Source organism: Hibiscus syriacus, unplaced genomic scaffold, assembly GCF_006381635.1.
Source record: "Hibiscus syriacus cultivar Baekdansim isolate YM2019G1 unplaced genomic scaffold, ASM638163v2 tig00110904_pilon, whole genome shotgun sequence".
Classification (NCBI taxonomy): domain Eukaryota; kingdom Viridiplantae; phylum Streptophyta; class Magnoliopsida; order Malvales; family Malvaceae; genus Hibiscus; species Hibiscus syriacus.
Window position 1 is genome coordinate 1736743 of NW_024062907.1, and position 14780 is coordinate 1751522.

The window sequence follows — 14780 nt, forward strand, 5'->3', positions numbered from 1 at the left end:
ATTATGAGAATGTATTAGAAGAAACATTAGAAGGAACAAGATCAGTGATTGAAAGATTATAACCTTCTATTGATAATCAAATCAGAATGGTTAATCATGTTAGATTCATTCAAGTACTATTATTTGTAACTTAGTTAAATAATTTGAAAATGAAATATTTTTCTTATTTTAACTTAAACTTTTATTTATGCAGTTGTTACTATTTCGAAGTAAACACGAGACATTTGGTACTCCACAGGCACAAAGAGCTTGGAATCAAATGAATCCAGGTAAATAGTTAATTATATTATTTACTTTATATTATTTAATTATATTTGTACATTTTGATGTTAGTTTGAAATTTAAATAATATTTTGCAGCTGAGTGGTAGATGATATATGGCACATATACTCCTGAATTACATTGATTAGTAATTAAAGTGCTTAGTCAAACAACTTCGGCATCAAATTGTGAACGAAATTGGAGCACATTCAGCTATATTCAAACCAAAGCAAGAAACATGTTGAAGTACAAAAAAACTTGAGAAACTAGTGTTTACCTATTATAATATGAGACTTAAAATGAGGCATCAAAAAAGAATGAGCATTGATGATATAAACGGTAGTTACAATCCTATCAGCCTTGATAATATCTTTGAAGATGTTGATTCACTATCAGAATGACTTGAAGAGAAAGAGAATCCATTATTAGATGGTGAAAATGCTGGTGTGTTGCATGTGGATACCTCAAATGATGAAATGAATATTGATGATCAATCTCAACAACAAAATTTATCTCATTCAAGCTCTAGTGCAACACCAAGTCAAAGTGGTGATGGGCCCGATGGGGGTGGTTTAAGTCCAATTGATGACGATGATAGACAGAGTGGTGATGGAGCTGAATTTAGATCTTCTGATCGGTATGGAGAAGAATATGTTTATATAGATCGTGGGCATTTCCATGCTTCATCTAGTAGAGAAAGAAATGAACCAAGAGCTCGATCAAAAGGAAAAGGGAAAGACACCAGAAAACATACTTCTGAAGGTTCTTCTTACGGTAGAAGATCAACTTCTAGTAACCTTGGGTATAGTAATTCATCTACTAGCACTCATGGTTTTTATCCACAGGTACAATCTTCATATTTTCAACCTCCACATGGTTTTTATCCATCATTTGCTAATTATGGTGTGCCATATCAGCCTCAAATGTACCCTCCGCCACCAATGTATCACCCACCTCCACCTCACATGTATCCTTCTCCTTAAAGTACATCCTCCATCTCAATTATTTGAAAATCAAGGTGAAAATGTTACATTTTTTGGATATATATTTGGACAAAGACCACAGAGATCAAGTGGAGATCACTCTCAAAGTGAAGGTGAAGGATCTGATCTTCCTCGTTATTTCACTAATTGGTGAAGCTGCGACCACCCCATTTCTAAGGTATGTTTGGCCTACCAAAAGAATCTATGTTTCTATGACATTAATTAGTTAGCATTTTTTTGGATTTTAATTTATGTTGTTTGATTGGTTTTAAATTAAACGAGAGACATCCATAATGAAGATTGTTGAACATCTTGACATAGTTAGGTTGCTTGCACGAGGTATGTGTTGTTTTAAGTATTGTACATCTTAACATAGTTATGTTACATGAGGTATCTGTTGTTTTAATTATTGTACATCGTACTTTTATGCTTTTGCTTTAATGAAGATTGTTTTCTTACTTTAATTATCGCATGAGATATGTGTTGTTCTTTTTGCTTACATTTGATATATATATATACATTATTCTTGAGTTTTTCAGTGAAGGACAACTCTTTGATAAAATGGTAAATAATTTCTTATCTCATAGTTATAGAAAAGCTTATTTTTATCCATTTTAATTTATTAGATTTTTCATACGTTGATAGTATTATTTGTTTGAAATAATAATGTATTCACAATGTCATCGTTAATTAATTATCTTATCCTATCATCGGATTTTTAAAGTTTTCTATTTAGTTAAACAATATTATATATATGTTAATTTCGCTTAGAAAACATTTTAAAAATCTTTGAAAATGATTATTTATAATTATAATTATTTTTATTATGTTTTAAGATAAGTTGTGCAAAATTTAAAAAAATTCACGACCGCGAAACCCGCAGTGAACACGATGGCATCCATTATTTCATCAACCGTGATAAACGCAACGCGACCGAAAATGTGACCGCGAACGCTATTTAAAACCCTGAAGAAGCAAAAAAACTGATCAAGAATGAGAACAAGCATTGGTTGCATATGGCATAAAACATCACTGCTGAAGCAAAAGCAAATGAAAATCATGTCATGTGGCACCAAATGTAGATAGAGATGAGCTTTAATCCAATTGAAAAGTTAAGCAGATCATAGATAACTTTACAAGAAGTCATATAAAGGTATTAAAAATGAAATATTCTTGCAAACATTAATTCCTCCACTTGGATAATTATTTACTTCGAAGATTTTTCAGTAATCTTTCTTTGCGTCTGTGTATGTGAATAGGTTCAAATGCAGGGAATAGCTGTGGGTTGCGCTGTGGACTTTTTTTTCTCGGAAAAATTATTTTATTAATAAAACATAAATTAAAAGCCTCGTTAAAAACCTCCCTAAACCTAAGTGGAGGAAAATAATACTCTTAAGTAGGAAAAGATTACACCAACGATAAAAACATTCGAACCAAAAACATAAAAAGAGATGCAGCCAAACAAACCAAACCCAAAAAGAATACAAACATCATACCCAAAGCCTAAAGGCATCCCCTTCCACACTCTAATACAACTAACCCCCAACGTTGCTTTTAATATTTTAAAGAAGCCACCTATAGAGCTGACCCACTCGGAATGAACACAATCGCATAGGGACAGAATAAGCAGTAAAAACACCTAGATGGAAGCTACAAAAACTCAACAGGATAAAGATACTCACTTTAAAAATTTCAAACTCCATAGCAGCTTTGCCAACTCACAAAACATAGTGAAGGAACATTGACTAAAGGCTGGACATAAGTTGCAATTTTGCAGCATTCATTGAGAGAATACTACCACTTCCACCAAGATTTGAATAAGCTTGATCTCTGATAACTCCGTAAAAAGACTATATTTTAGGTCTTAATACTTAAGTTATTGATTTCTAAAAGCCATTGTCATATCATTTAAGTTGCATTTAGGGTATTGCTGCATGTGAAGGATAAGTTTTTACCGCGGCAAAGTTTATTTGATTAAACTGATGTTGTTGATGAGAAGAGTTGTGCGTTGGCTGTGATGATGCAGGTGATAGGAAATGACCGAGGAAGAATTTATTTGCAGAGAAAAATTCTGTGCCAGGGCCAAAGTAACTGAATACGATGACTGTGAGGAATAATTTTCGCCGCGGCTAGTTTTATCTCGCAAGTCTGACGCAGTATGGGACAAAATTACTGACATCGTGTGGCCATCTGTCCAAGGTATATCACGTGAACCCCTACCCCTGCTAAGGATTTGGGACCACTACCAGCTGCCATTTATTCACACAATGGGTGTGAATTCAAAGGTAGTTGTGGAAATTTTAAGGGCACTAAACCCTAGAAATTCCCACTATATATAGCACATTATATCGTCTATAAAAGAGGAGAGGCTTATACCCTAAAATAAAGGCTTAGAGAAAGGCGATCACATCACCTCTTTTTTACCGTTCCCCCTCTCTTCTGTCCTTGGTGCCCTCCATAGCTAGGCTTCGGTGGAACATCGGCTAGGCCCTCGAGAGAGGTTAGCTCGCTAGAGCAGTCATGGTGGTGTTCTGATGTCACATCAAAGCTCTTTTTTAGGAGTTTTTCTTCCTCTTGCTCTCCATTTCTTATATTTTAAGGGCTTGTACTTAATGAATATTTTTGGGATGATGTTAGCCACACCATAAACTATTTTATTTGGTGTTGGAAATGCTTGGATGATATTTTATTTTATGGTTAATGAATGATTAAGTATGTTTTTGTTAATTATTATTTTGCTTGCTATTTTAATCTTTTGCCTTGACACTGTAAGAGCTTTTGAAAGATTGTCGAGTGCCTTGGAAAAACATTCCTAGTCTTTGTAAGAGCTTTTGAAAGATAGCCACTTTTCTAGTAGTTGATACTTAATATCGAGATAGTTAGGTTAGATCTACGTGAACAAGGGAACTAATCCGGGATGGTGAGGTTCTAATCCGCCTTAGAAATAAGGAGAGGATTTCATGTGACTAAGAAGGATAAATGCTTAAGTAGATAGGCTAGCACTACTATTTACACTGAGGAATATTGTCGTAACAATAATTTGACAAACCAAGGGTTGCAGTTCACGCTGAGTAGTATTGTCATAGTAAAATTTCATCAGCAGCTGTGCTAGAGATACTCTTGGAACACTTTAGTAAATCCTATAGGGCGACATAGGCTTAGCATACTAGATCATCCTACATATAGATTAATTTCTCTCAGTAGCAAATCTAACCCCAATACTCTGTTAGAATTCTGATTGTGTGAGGTTTTTAGTCTATATTTAGAACTCAAACATTTTTAGCCTTAACAACTTTTATTTTTTTACTATTGCATATTTTTCTTGCCACGACAAAAATTTTCTGCTCAGTTCACACTTTTCTTTCCTTGGCAAACTTTTTCCATCTGTTCATACCATTTGCTACTGCTTATTTTTTCTTTGTGAATACCATTAGACAAGAAACTTAAGATTAGTTAGTCACACCTAGTTCTAGCTTTAGCAATCTTTAAAGATTCCCCAAATCTCTGTGGAGACGATAACTCACTTGATGGTGTATACTTGCACATATTTGTTTGCTATAACGCACACATTTACTCGTGATCATGTTTTTGGCACTGTTGCTGGGGATTGAGAATCGGAGAAAGTTTGATAAGTTTTGCCATAGAAAATTTTATTTTCTTGTCACAATTTTTTAATTTGTTTGTTTTCTAATTCTTTTGTAGATTTTATATTTTCATGACTAGAAAATATGCTAACGAACCATTAATTCCCATCGAACTTGAGATCGAGCAATTGTTCAGACAAAAGATATGTGCTTAGCGTGCCAGAGGCAATATGAATCAACTACCATATCAAGCTGATAACCAAATGGAGGATCATTTATATCCCGTGTCGCGGTAAATAATGTACCCAGAAATGTTGCAAGACCACGAGTGGTACGAGATCACTTGACTCCTATTCTCGATGATCTCAATCCTATAATCGTGGAACCAAAAATTCAGGCAGCCTGCTTTGAACTCAAACCGGTGATGTTCAACATGTTAAATTCTATCGGTCAATTTGGTGGCTCGCCTAATGAAGATGCTAGGCATCATGTACGTGCTTTCCTTGAAGTATGTGACTTGTTTAGGCAACAAGTTGTGCATGAAGATGTGTTGAAGCTAAAATTATTCCCTACTCTTTCCACAACCAAGCGAGAGCTTGGCTTAATGGAGTCCCATCTAGATCAATAGAGTCTTGGGCTAATTTGTACAAAAAATTTCTAATTCGATATAATTCGCCTAACATGAATACCCAGTTTCACAATGGCATCGTAAGTTTTCGCCAAGGCGATGAAGAGTTTATGGATGAGTGCTGGTATCGATACAAAATTTTGCTTCGTAAGTGCACCAAACACAGATTCCATGAGTAGACTCAAGTTGTAATGTTTTATAATGGAGGCAATGCACCCATTCGAATGATGTTGGATGCCTCGAAGAAAAATACTCTGCTTGAAAAATCACCCGAGGAAGCCTTTGATATCCTTGATAGGATAGCCAACAACGATTATCAATTTTCGTCTACAAGGCTTGGAAATGGAAAGAAAGTGATAGGGGATTTGAACTCGATGCCAAGAATTCATTGTCTGCCCAATTTGCTACCATAACAAATATGTTGAAAAATTTTGCAACGTTCCAGCGAGGTGAAAGAAGTCAAGGTAACCAGCTCAACATGCATTTTTTGTCATCAACCATCATGAGAGTGATTGCCCATAAAATAAGGAGTCTATCAATTTCATGGGAAATTTCCCTAGAAGAACACAACACATACTATAATACCTACAATCCTGGATAGATACATCCAATCAAGGGACCAACAGCAATGATGTATGCAACCTTAACAGGCCACAGTAAAATATTTCTGAAGCTCAAAATTTTCAGCATCAATACATGCCCTAGAAAAATATTAACAAGGTTTTAGCATATTTCTCAAATTCTAACTCCCTCGAAGCTTCACTACAAGAATTCATGCCTTAACAAAGGCCCTGCTACATGAACACTCTCCAACAATCAAGAGCCAAGGCACTCTGTTACAAAGTCAAGAAACTTTATTGCAAAGTCATAGCTCATCTTTGAGAGTGTTGGAGAACCAAGTAGGCTAAATTGCCATGGTATTACATTCTCACCTGCAAGGAAGCCTCCCTAGTGATACCGAGGTCACTAATCCTCATGGGAAGGAGCAATGCAATGCGCTTACACTGAGGAGTGGTACCTAAATTAATATGGAATATAAGTTGGTGGAAGAATCAAGAAATTTCTCTCCATGACATTACACATGAAGAGTCTGAAGGTTAAGTTGAAATTGCTGAATAAGAAGATTTGCCTAAGTAGAAGGACAAGGACGAGGGTTTAACAAGTCATCCTATTGATGGAGGAGAATTTATTAACATGACAAAAGTTTTACCCCCATATGTAGCAGCTGAAGTCAAGCCCCCTCCACCCTTCCCTCAATGGTTGAAGAAGCATAAAGATGAGATCCAGTTTAAAAAGTTTGTTGATGTCCTTGATAAGTTGTATGTTAACGTTCCAATGCTCGAGGCCATTGAGTGATGCCTTCCTATGTTGATTTTTGAAAGATATTATCATGAAGAAGAGAAATGTGGAAAAACTATAAACTATTGGCACGACAAAATAATATTGTTCTACACTGAGTAAACTTCCGTTGAATCAAAGAGATTATAACAGCTTTTTTATACCATGTTCCATCAGTGAAAACAATGTTGGGAGAGCCCTATGTGACCTGGGATCAAGCGTGAATCTGATGCCCAAGTCCATATTTTTGAAGCTTAGAATGGGTAATGCTCGACCAACCACCATGATTTTGCAACTAGCTGACCGATTACACATTCGTTCCGAGGGTAGAATTAAACGTGTCATTGTAAAAGTGTACAAGTTTGTCTTTCCAGCATAATTCTTTATTCTAGACTGTGAGGCTTACGACAATGCACATATTATTCTTATGCGTCCTTTCTTAGCCACAGGGCGCATCCTAATGATTATGGGAAGGGATAGTTCAAGATGAGGGTGGCTGATCAAAGTGTCACAATCAACGTCTTCAACACTCCTAAATATATTGATGATTCTGAAGAATGCCATTGCATTGAAGACAGGAATTCAATGAAGGAAGCTGGGGCAGAAAGTTTTGGACAGGGAAAAGTTTTACATATAGAAGAGTATGGTACTCAAGGCTAAGATAATATTTTCCAGATGGAGGAGTGTGAAATTTTTTGCCACAAAGATATTTTACAGGCGAAGGAACACAATAATTTTGGCCAAGGTGAAGTTTTTCAGAATGAGGCAAACAACAAAATTTACCAAGGCATATTTTTCCCGATTGAAGCAAATGAAAGACTTACTGAAGATGAATTAAATGCAGAGTCCTAGGACTATTCATTGGAGGTGGAACAGTCTAGCTTACTACAAGCTAGACCAGGTGTGAGATTTAAACCCCTTGACTTCAATGAATTTATTCCTCCAAAAGATTATCTACAACATGCACCAACATTAGAATTTAAACCTTTGTCATTATATTTGAAATATGCTTATCTAGGTAGTAATGATACTTTACTAGTTATAATTTCTACTAGTCTAACCCTGAGCAAGAGTGTAGTTTGTTGAATATTTTGTTACAGCATAAAAAAGCTCTTGGGTGGACTATGGAAGACTTGAAAGGAATCATCCCTACCATATCCATGCACAAGATCCAGTTAGTTGATTCCATGACAATTTTGTGGAACCCCAACAGAGACTTAACCCAATAATGAAGAAAGTGGCGTAACCGAGATAAAGAATGAGAACGATAAGCTTTTGAAAACAAGAACCGTCATGGAGTGGAGGATTTGTATGGACTAACGAATATTCTAGGTATAATCAGATCATCATAACACCAGAAAATCAGGAGAAAACCATTTTCACATGCCCATATGGCACCTATGCCTTTAGGAGGATACCGTTCGAATTATGCAATGCCCCAACAACTTTTTAGAGGTGTATGATAGCCATTTTTTCAGACATGGTGGAGGATTTCTTGGAAATATTCATGGATTATTTTTTTGTCTCGGGTGACAACTTTGACAGATGCCTTGACAACTTATCTGAAGTGCAAATTAGATGCGATGAGACCAACATTGTACTAAACTGAGGGTAATGTCACTTTATGGTGACAAAAGGAACTGTGTTGGGTCACAAAATTTCTCGTCGTGACATCGAGGTTGATAATGATAAGATGGAAGTGATTGAGAGACTGCCTCCACCCACTACTGTGAAGGGCATAAGGAGTTTCTTAGGGCATGTAGGGTTCTATAGGCTTTTCATTAAGGGTTTTGCAAAGATTTCAAAGCCTTTATGTCTTTTACTTTAACAAAATCAACCATTCATGTTTAATGATGAATGCCTCAACGCGTTCACAGTTCTGAAGAAAAAACTTACCTCGACACCAATTGTTATTCCACTTGACTGGAAAGCCCCTTTCGAGCTCATGTGTGATGCAAGTAACTATGCTGTAGGGCAGTGCTGGGACAAATAAAAGGTAAAATCTTCTATGTCATTTATTATGCAAGCGTACCCTAAATGATGCACAACTTAACTACACCACTGAAAAAGAACTACTTGTCATGGTATTCGCTTTTGATAAGTTTAGGGCATATCTTATAGGCACTAAGGTCATTGTACAAACTGATTACTCATCCATTAAATACTTAGCGAATAGAAAGGATCCTAATGATATGCTTATTAGATGGATACTCTAGTTACAAGAATTTGATTTAGAGGTGAAAGATAGGAAGAGTACCGAGAACCAAGTAACAAATCACTTTTCTAGGCTATATAACAAAAACAATCTCCGTGACATGAAAGAAATTCAGGAGGAATTCCATGACGAGAAGATATTATTTGCCACGGTACTGTTGTGGTATGCTGACATTGTTAATTTTCTTGTTAGTGATATTATGCCTCCAGATTTATCTTGCGAGGGTCGAAAAAGGTTTAGACGTGATGTACGCCATTTTTATTGTATTGACCGTTCTTATTCAAGCAATGTTGAGATCAAATAATCCAAAGGTGCATTTCTGAAGAAGAACACAAGGATATTCTATTTCATTGCCATATATCCCTTTGTGGAGGGCACTTTGATGGGATAAGGATGTTAGAAAGGTCCTCAATCTGGCTTCTATTATCCCACTTTGTTCAAGGATGCACAAGACTTCTATAAGTCATATGATCATTGCCAACGAAATGGAATATATCGAAGAGAAATCAGATGCCATGGAAAAATATTTTGGAAGTTGAATTTTTGATGTATGGGGGGTCAATTTTATGGGACCCTTCCCATCGTCCTTTGGTGATATGTACATACTCTTGGTTGTGGACTATGTATATAAATGGGTTGAGGCCATGGAAACACTTGGAAATGACTCCAAGACCGTGTTAAATTTTTGCACAAAAATATATTCACACATTTTGGAGTACCAAGAGCAATTATTAGTGATGAGGGAACCCACTTTGGAAACAAATTAATTCCAAATGCACTGCAAAGATATGGGGCACGCCACAAAATTGCCACGACATACCACCTCCAGACCAATGGGTAGGCTGAGGTCTCCAATCGCGAGATGAAGCAAATACTCGAGAAGGTGATCAACCCAAGAAGAAAAGATTGGTCTCCAAAGCTAGATGAGGCATTGTAGGCTTATCGCACATCGTTTAAAATACCACTAGGGATGTCTCCATTCACGTTAGTCTATGGGAAGGCATATAACTTGCATATGGAACTAGAACACAAGGTATTTTGGGCCATCAAGAAACCTAACATGGATGCAGATTGTTGGGGAAAGGAGGTTACTAGAGCTAAACAAGATGGAAGAATTTAGAGCCCAAGCGTGTGAGAATGCCCATCTCTACAAGGAAAAGACAAAAAGGTATCACGACAGAAAAATTTTGCCACGATAATTTTTTACTGGCCAGTAAAGTACTACTCTACAACTCAAGGCTCAAGTTGTTTCCAGGCTAGCTGAAGTCAAGATGGTCAGGCCTTTCTTAGTGCATCAAGTTCATAGCCACGGCATGATAGAAATCAAGAACTTGGATTATGGGACAACTTTTAAAATGAATGGACAAAGGCTGAAGGTCTATAATGGAGCACCCATACTGCGCGACAAGTCGACATTGCTTCTCCATGACGCCTAAGAGTTTACCCATACACTATGAACAATTTTTCCCTCGACAACAATATTTTGCATTGTATACATAAATAATTTCCTTTCTTTTAATTTGCACAAGTTATTTTATATTTATTTCATTCCCTAACTTTGTCTCTTCAACTAATTTTTGATACGTGGCAGTTAATTTTATTCCCTAACTTTGTCTCCCACCCTTCCCTGATGACATCTTGCCCAACCCAGCACCAAAAGAAAGCACCCATTCTTTTCCTTGATACAGAATGTTCATCTCGACTCTTCGATTTTTGTCTCCCCACTTGCCTTACACTTATCACTTATTCCTGAAGAAGAACAAGGCCAGAATGACTAGCACCTCTATCCCAGCTTCTCGAAGAATATTGAGGTGATTTCTCAAGAGTTCTTTAAAGAATAGAATGCCCTAGCTGAAGTTATTGTTGAGCTAGTTGTTGAACAACCCACCACCGAGCAAACCACTGAGTAAAATCCCAACTTAAACACTGAACCTACAGTCGAGACTGAAGCAAGCTAGCACTTGGAAGTACAAATTGAGAGTTCCCCTACCATGGAGATACCACGGCGTGTTAATCCCCCTAGGACTAGGCATTGAATCAAAAACTCAACTAGTCACACTACTCTTTCTCCCCATCATTGCTCAACTCTGAAGAGACCAGATCTGACAACCCACCCCCTCTCAAGCATTACCGCACTCGAGCATCCAACAAGGCCGACCCATCACAATGAGGTACCTCACCCCTTTGCATTTGCATGGCATTTAGATTAGTTTAGCTTTACATAGTTTTCATGCATTGAGGAAAATATATCCTTCAAGTTTGGGAAAGTGTTATGTTTCACACTTAGTTAATTACGTTAATAATGTTTAGTAGAAATAATTTTTTTGTCACGGCATAAGTTATGATTATGGTAGTTACTTGGAATGAGTTAAGGATGCCCAATAATGAAAGAAATTTTTTGCCTTGGCTAGAATTATTGTACATGCGTGTTGAAGAGGATTGGTCCAATCTCAGGATTGGATTCTTTATGACTTTTTAAACATGATTGTATGTTTTTTATGCTTAAGGTACTTAGAAAATTTTTAGGTTAGAACTTTTGCGCGCCTTGGCATAAAATGATTGAAACAATTAAGTTGAATTCCTTAGTGCTATTAATTATGTTAAGTTATAAATAAATACTTTGGCATAAATGTAGAGGGACACTCCTCTGTGCATCGACATTACCTGGAAACCTTACTTGAGTAAATGGTTGGCTTGGCACATGAGTGAATGAAAGTAGTCATAGGATAACTATACCAGAGTAGCTCGAGGGTGGAACGTATTCTTCCTTTCACCTAGAGTGTGGGATGGTAAGTGTGATGGGATGATTCCCCTCATAGCGGTGTTAAAAAATTTTTGATTAATTTTTCTGTAATTAAATGAACAGGAGTGACACTGTGCTTAATGAATAATTTCATGCCTTGTCAAACCAAAAGAACTTACTTAGGAGTTTTCTAAATTCGATAAGCTTATACTAGATACAATCATGCATATACACTGACAAATAATCCTGACCTAGGAAAAGGTACTTGACTTCTCGGTTAGTCTAGCATGTTGAGGCCAAATTTGTTGTAGTGGGATAAAATTTTAAACCACTTAAATATGCTAATTTATACTTTGCCTTGACATATTTTTCTACTACTTATTATTCATTGCTTGAAGACAAGCAATAACTTAAGTTTGGGGTTTGATAACTCCGTAAAAAGACTATATTTTAGGTCTTTATACTTAAATTATTGATTTTCTAAAAGCCACTGACATAGCATTTAAGTTGCATATAGTTGTATTTAGGACATTGTTGCATGTGGTGGCTTGATTAAACTGATGGTTTTGATGAGAAGGGTTGTGTGTTGGCTATGATGATGCAAGTGATAGGGAATGATCGAGGAAGAATTTATTTGTTGAGACAAATTATGTGCTAGGGCCAAAGGAAAAGACGATGACCATGAGGAATAATTTTTGCAGCAGTAAGTTTTATCCCGGAAGTCTAATGCAGTACAAGACAAAATTGTTGACGTCACGTGGGTAGCAGTCCAAGGCACATCACATGAAGCATTCCCCTGCTAAGGATTTGGGACCACTGCCAACTGCCATTTATTCACACAATGTGTGTGAATTCAAGGGCATTTGTGAAAATTTCAATGGCACTAAACCCTAGAAATTTCCACTATAAATATCACATTATATCCTCCATAAAAGAGGAGAGACATACACCCTAAAAGAAAGACTTGGAGAAAGGCAGCGACAACACCTCTTTTCCACCGTTACCCCTCTCGTCTGTCCTTGGTGCCCTCCATAGCCAAGCTTCATCGGAGTAGCGGCTAGGTCCTCGAGAGAGGCTAGCTCACTAAAGCAGTCATGGTGGTCGTATGATGTTACACCAAAGCTCTATTATGGGAGTTTTTCTTCTTTTTCCTCTTCATTCCTTATATTTTAAGGGCTTGTACTTGGTGAATATTTTTGGGATGATGTCTAATCACACCGTAAACTGTTTTATTTTGTGTTGGAAATGCTTGGATGATATTTTATTTTATGGTTAATGAATGATTAAGTATGTTTTGGTTAATTTTTATTTTGTTCGTTGTTTTAAACTTTTGACTTGACACTGTAAGAGCTTTTGAATGATTGTCAGGTGCCTTAGCAAAATATTCATAGTCTTTGTAAGAGCTTTTGAAAGATAACCATTTTTCTAGGGTTAGATCTACGTGAACAATGGAACTAATCTGGGATGGTGAGGTTCTAATCTACCTTAGAAAAAGGAGAGGATTTCATGTGACTAAAATGGATAAATGCTTGAGTAGATAGGCTAGTGCTACTGGTTACGCTGAGGACTATTGCCGTAGCAATATTTTGACAAACCAAGGGCTGCAGTTCACGCTGAGTAGTATCGTAGAAAAAGTTCATCAGGTTTCGTGCTAGAGATGCTCTTGGAACACTTTAGCAAATCTTGTCGGGCAACATAGGCTTAGTATACTAGATCATCCTAGACATAGATTAATTTCTTGTCATAGCAAATCCAACCCAAATGCTCTGTTAGAAGTTTGATTGTGTGAGGTTTTCAGTCTATATTCAGAACTCAAACATTTTTAGCCTTAACAAATTTTATTTGTTTACTATTACTTATTTTTCTAGCCATGACAAAACTTTTTGCTAACTTCACACTTTTCTTGTCTCGACATACTTTTTCCATCTGTTCATACCATTTGCCACTGCTTATTTTTCATTTGTGAATACCATTAGACAATAAACTTAGGATTAGTTAGTGACACCTAGTTTTAGCTGTAGCAATCTTTAAAGATTTCTACCAATCCTTGTGGAGACAATAACTCACTTAATACTATATTACTTGCATCGATTGTGTATGCTTACATAGATTTGTGCCATAACACACACGTTTACACGCTATCAATCTTGACAAGCCATCTATTACTATCCAAGCATCCATCCGGTTGAGTCTCTCATTCCCAAACGAACCTTTTATGTCCCCATTCCAAGTGCAACTACTGATAGTAAAAACACCACTTCAATCCACTTCAAATAGTGCTTTCCACCAAAACCCTACCTACAAAGAACCCCTTGAAAGTTTTTAACCAACTTCAATCACCAAAAAGTGATGAAGTCATTATTATCCAATAATTCTGACAATTTCAACTTTACCGAAACCAGAGGTACAAACTCGACATTTAAATCTAATATATTTCCATAGATATACACATTTCCCTCGAACACTAAGAAACTTAATCATTTTCCTAGCTACCTCACTAACAAACGACTAAAGCAAAATTTACTAATGCCTCTCCAAAAAAACATGCTTCCAAAACAAAACAGTAGCACCTCTAACCAACTCTAAACATGGAGGACAAGATCCAGTCGACTCCCTCCCCCTACACCACTATCAAACTACTTTGCAGAATTACTATAGCCACTCCATAAAATCAAACCAACTTATAAAACCAAAACGTGAACTCCACGTAACACTCTAAACATGAAGGACAAGAACAAAATGACTCATACACTACTGAAACTAAAAAAATACAAAGATTACACTGCATCCTACTCATTATTCTGAATAATGCAAAAAAGAAAAAAAGAAAACTAAGCTGCAACGATACACTCCCAGTGAAGTTAGGACCTTTCAGAGAAAGCACAATCAAATTCTAGTAGCATAAATTTCTTTACTGCCTTTGAATCCTCTCCAATAATTTAAATCCCTAATTTTTCCCCAACGACCGAGTCTTCTCAGCTTCTTTTGTCATTGTCAACCAATTTTTCTTGAGATTTGAATAAAAAAG